The sequence below is a fragment of the Centruroides sculpturatus genome, unplaced genomic scaffold (assembly GCF_000671375.1).
Source record: "Centruroides sculpturatus isolate CEXI.00-Female unplaced genomic scaffold, Cexi_2.0 scaffold1436, whole genome shotgun sequence".
NCBI lineage: Eukaryota > Metazoa > Arthropoda > Arachnida > Scorpiones > Buthidae > Centruroides > Centruroides sculpturatus.
In genome coordinates, this window is record NW_019385730.1 from 165,304 (window position 1) to 171,303 (window position 6,000).

The following is a 6,000-nucleotide window of genomic DNA, read 5'->3' on the forward strand; positions in this document are numbered from 1 at the left end:
GGGCTGTAGAATTAATCTGTGCTGATGATCGCAACCCAAAGACTCTTTAATTTCCTTATCAGATTCAGTATATACATTTACGGAAAAGCGACAGGGGAGCGTTCTGCCGAGGGGATTCCTCCTGGGAGGACTTACTACGGGAAACTTCACCCTATTTATGTGCTACGAACGTGAAGTACAGGCAGAAAATACAACGTGCCTGTGGATAGGAGCTATCCAAAATATGGATATAGCAAAATCGAGGCAAAAGACGAAAGGCAAGTATCCGGTCGTCTCTGAGAGAGACGAAAGACTAGGGTTTCGCATTTTCCGGTCTTTTGCTTATCCTGGGATTTCGGGGAAAAAGTGAACTGCTTACTCAACACAAAATAAAGAAATGAGTAAATTTTAAAGAAATTTGCAGTATTTCTCGGAATGAGAAGAATTTCCCGGGTTAAAAAACAGTCCGGATCCCGGGCTCTCGTTGGATAAACCCTACGAGAGACGATGACTAGAATACGGCTTTAGGTCGTCTGAGGGCTTATGAGTTATTAACCCCGTTACAGGGCAGCTTTCACAAGTGTTATCGGTTCAGTCAGGAACCTACTTCCATGATGGTGTAAAAGCACAGCTCTGCGGTAAAATTCTGTGTTACGTAATAAAAATTTAACTAGAAGATTAGGTTCAATTTTGATACTACCACGTATATAATACTTGGTAATAATTTTTGAATATTTAATTGCATATTAATTTCAGCAGAAAAATGTAACCAATATCCAGTAATACTCAAGAAATGTACAGACGTTCACATTGGTACGAAAATAGAAATCCATTCTCAACAACCACAAACAAGTTACTTAAAGAAAGAAGATGAAGAAGAAAATGGTGAGTGTCTACACTTATAACAATTATTGGAAAACGTTANATAGACTTACTTTTATACTGCATTTTCCGTTCAGCATTACTGCATCTTTGTCTTTCTCTCCGCATTCAGTTTTAGAAGAAATGTCTCTTATTTTAAGTTGATGACGAGAAATGTCATAATTGATGCTTGCATCCCCTTCTTTGGCTTTGATATAACGCTCTTCTATATCGGGTGGAGCCATTCGAATATTATTATTTTGAGGTGAATAAATGATGACGAACACGAGAACAAACAAGAAGAGTAGCAAATTTAGAAGGTAGAGTATTTTCATTTGAATTTGATAGTCTTTTTCTTTATTATTCTCCATAGTGCTAAGGAACAAATATCATTATTTAACACAAAAGATTTATTATTAAATATACTTCTGAAAAAATTAAACATACACATAAAAGTATAACAATAAAATTACATGTAAATTGCCTGAGGTAAGAAATAAAGCCATTTAAATATCTACAAGGAACAGTGTGTAGTTATTGCTCATTCTTTACAACTGAAAGGTTTACGTATGCAAAAAAGTTACCCCACTCATCGTTAGTGTTGGAGGGATGTATGACAAAATCCTCGAATGCTATCACACATTTTCATCTGTATTTAAAATAAAAGTACCGAAGTTTTTGAAAGCTTTAATAAAAGTATGGCTGATTATACTAATGAGTTTTGAGTTTAAACTTTTAATATTAATTCATAAATTAATTAAAAACTTCAAAAATTTAGAAATTAATTAATTAAATGTAATATTTATTTAGAAAGTCATACATGACGTTGTTCTTGGCTGTATCAATTGGTCATTTCTCGACTGTGAGATATGTTTACCGAGAATACCTAAATGGAGAACTCACATCTCCATATAACTATACAACAGTACATTATTATTAATATTTTCTTTAATCAATGTAATATTGGTAAGTTTCATATTACACAGACACACAGAGCAACCAGTGGTTTTCTATTGTGGTTTTCATTAACGATGATATTACTTTGATACTGAAATTCCGATTCTTTCGACCACTGGCAACACGATCCGTGATTACAGTAAGCAGATTCTATTAAATTTAGCTTTACGATTTGTAAGACTTTAGCGTAAACGTATCCTTATAATTTATTTAATGGTCTACGGGACAAAATAGCTTTGAAAATAAAGTATATTGTTCTATCGTCGAGGCGTTTCGGCAAGTGTATGAATGGTTTTTTTAGCTTAAGTTGTTCGGACGAGGGTCGTAAATTAAGCATAACCGATTTTCTGATTTATTTGTTCGTTATCGATTTGACTTTTTTAGTTTGTTTGTATTAAAAAATGGTAATATGGTAAAAGATGCGAGCCACCTTGCAATAGTCAGAAGCCCCACAGATAGGAAAACACAGATGTAAATTACTATGAAGTTACAGAACGTAATTCGACTAATTAAAAATAACGTTAACGTCTAATTATATTATTGAGAAAGAAAAGTCGGAAACAAATGACGCTATTACGCTGTTACTATCGCTAAAGCTAAGGAAACAAACAGAAGGAATTTCTCTAATATATTTTCTTCGATAAAACAAATAAATTTAAATATTAACGATTTGAATTTCGAAGTAAACTCAACATAAAGTTAACAAACAGTGGGCTTACCCACCCATTTACAATATTTCTTTCATACGTTTAAAATTTAAAAAATGTAATTATTTATCATAAAAAAACCACGCTGAAAGAACTCGGAACATATTTATTTCGATCGAATTTATAAAATTGTTTTATAGAAAACAAATACTTACCAACTTGTTTTCGTGTTGAACTTCAACTCTTTCCGCTTCTATTTCCAANGAATTTTTGATGCAGTGGAGAAAATTTGTGATATTCCTGGAATTTTTGAGAGAGTCTGACAGTCAATGGTTTGCCACTGATAGATCAATAGTGGTCACTTTGATACTTTCCTATAACTTTGCACAGGATGGGTAGGCACTAACTGTATCTAGCAGGGTGATGTGTTGTGTATGGCATAATGTCTTGACTTTAAAGTCTCTGACTGGAATAACAATATACACTGGCCTTATGATGTCTGACAAAAAATGTTCATTTTGCCCACCTCTACCACTCCTTCAAAGTAATGCTTGGGCTTTAGAATAACTTTGTATAAGTTTATTTTAATTAATATGTTTAGGGTCATGGTAATTCTGACAACATTAGATAATTGATAATAATATCCATGACTACAACAAGCAGATTCTATTGCAATTACTTTTAGCAGTTTCTGTATTTTATTTTATTTTTAAGTGTTTCATAGTTGAAGGGTTTTGAAAACTAATTAATTTGTTTAATTTTGAAATTCAGTATTGGATTTCTTTATATTTTCATCAGAATCAAATATTTTTTTTATTAATTAAATGATGCATGTTGTTATAGCAAAATTTTTTCATATACAGTACATCTTTCTTACAAATATAATTTTTTGGTTAATTTAAGATATTTATGTAAAACATTTATGTTATTTTCAAAACGTTTTAGTTTGTTTATTAAATATCAAATTTTTTAGTTAAATTTATTAAACACATTTTTTAAGTTTATATCTTATGGCATCTATTATCCATATATAGGAAATAAGAAAATGAATTGTTTTTACAAACATAGAACCAATTATTGGTGTATACAAAACCAAAAAAACGATCTCTGCACAAACGTCTTCTAACTCCTGAGTTCTTGTTCAGTTGCAAAAACAATTACCTGATGGAACGTCCTCAGAAGGAGTTAGAAAATGTTTGTGCAGAGATCGTTTTTTGATTTTATATACACCAATAATTGGTTCTGTGTTCATTATTACGTATTTCTAGTGTGGTATATTTTAATGAATTGTTTTCAGGTAATGTTGAGAATCTTAAAGTTTTCATAGCTTATCTATTTGGAACATTTAATATGAATCCAAGAAATAAGGATATAATTTACATATTATTCTTTGTGACATTCAGAAAAATTAATATTTATTAGTGAATCAAATAGCAATATGAAATATTTCATATATCTTTTTATTATTTTCAACGTAAGGAATTTAGAATTATTATTTTTTGTTTCACTAATATAAAAGAAGATCAAAAAATATTTTATTGTAAATTCAATAAAAAAATTAACTTTGTTCTCAGAAAAATTAATGAAAAGTAATAATTAAATAATTGTCCTGATCTCATTGCACAAATCAGATATTGGAAGATTTTAAAATTCTGTGTTATTATTATTGGAAGATTTGTTATTATGCTCTTCTATCATAATTCAAATAAAATTAAAGAAAGTTTTTTCATTTCTTTTATAACTAGCATACAGTTAATAAGGTGATTGAAGTCTGAGTCATAGAATTAATAATGTACAAAATAAATTATAATGAACACAGCTAAATGTTGTTATAAATGAAAGACTAATAGTTTAAATTGATATTACATTCAGACTTAATTAAAAATATTATCTGCTTCTGTAAATGCTTTATTTGAAGCTTGTGCCAAAAGTTTCGTTTATTTTTGATGTTACCTTGTGTACATAAAAGTATTAACTGTGATTGAAATTCAATCCGCTCCAAGTATAAAATAAAAATAATAGATATAACATAAGTGACCTAACAGTTAAGGATTCAGTTTTGCATTTACTCTTTGTCTTGTATTGATGGTCTTAAGCAATGATCTAATTTAAAATTCAATTTTATTTTTATATTATGTGAAGGCTGAAGTTTAAAATTAGTTTTTAAACACTAAATTTCCAAAATCTTATACTGTCCGTTGTTCAAAGTATTTTGATTGTCTTAACTGAATAAAATTATTTAACATAGGGAATGACCAGTAGTGTTTTTCATACTTTATTCATGTGTGTATATTAACTATGGACCAGATTTCTATAGAAGGTGGACGCGGGAGGAAGCCTGATTGGTAGGTTGCTTATGTGTTGCACAGTCGCCTTCCATTAATCCAATGCTACCCATTCCTCTTCTTTTTTCAACAGGTTTTAATTGTCAANCATTTATTTATGTTTGCGATATATAATTTTATAGTAATTTTACTCAAAACTGATTTTGATAAAAATGGTGATTTTATCCTAAAAATTAAGCAAAACAATATAAGAAATAAAAACCATTTTATTAAGGTGTGTGTCTAATATCAACGCTGCTGCAACAGCAAATTGCAAGCAGACACACTAGCCTACGTCGATAGTATATATATTTCATAAAACATATTTTTTACGACTAAAGATCTTTTTCAAGCTATTATTCTAGACATGTTTAAACAAAATCTCTCCGTAGTGATCATTTGGATTCGTTCATAGTTGTACTGCGGTATTTCTACACCAGGCAGAATTGTTTGTGTTTCAGTATTCCACAGCCTCGTGTCTAATTAATAAGATATTAACATGTGCATAATGTCTTGATTTCGCTGGTTGAAGTTTAAAAACAATGCAAAATTTTTGAGCAAACATAACTTAGAATTTCAAAAATAAATCGAATTTAAATACAAATGTTCGATTATGACTCTATTTATTTCAAATAAACAATAGAATACATCAGAAAAACTGTAATTTCTATTAACAATGCTTTCAATAAAGACAATTTCAACAACTGATTTCAGCCTATAATTATTAAAATTAAATATTATTTTATCAAATTTTTGAAAAAGCATCGATGAATACCATTAAAATTCAATGTATAGATGGACGGCGATTACAAGTATCTCGATCAAGAATATTTAACAGCAGCGTCATTTTAATGAGCATGATAAAATCTTATTCAAATGTCGGCGATATCACCTTGTATTTACCGTGTACCTTTGAAAGTTTGCAAGCAATCTCAGAGTAAGTTACATTTTTCATAATAATTACAAGAGGAAATTGTAAAATTTTTACAACATTAAAGACTAAATACAAATAATTGTTAATTGTGTTCCCTTAATTGTGAAAGATGTGTGAAGACATCAAATGTTTATTTGTATTTAGTCACCTATTTTTTACAATTTTCTAGAAACTTTTAAAGATCCACGACCAAATAAATTTTAAACTTTTAATATTGCTACAGTTTATTTTAAATACTGTAATTATATCGTGACAATCGTATTTCCATTACATTTAGACTGTTGGACAGTAAAGTATC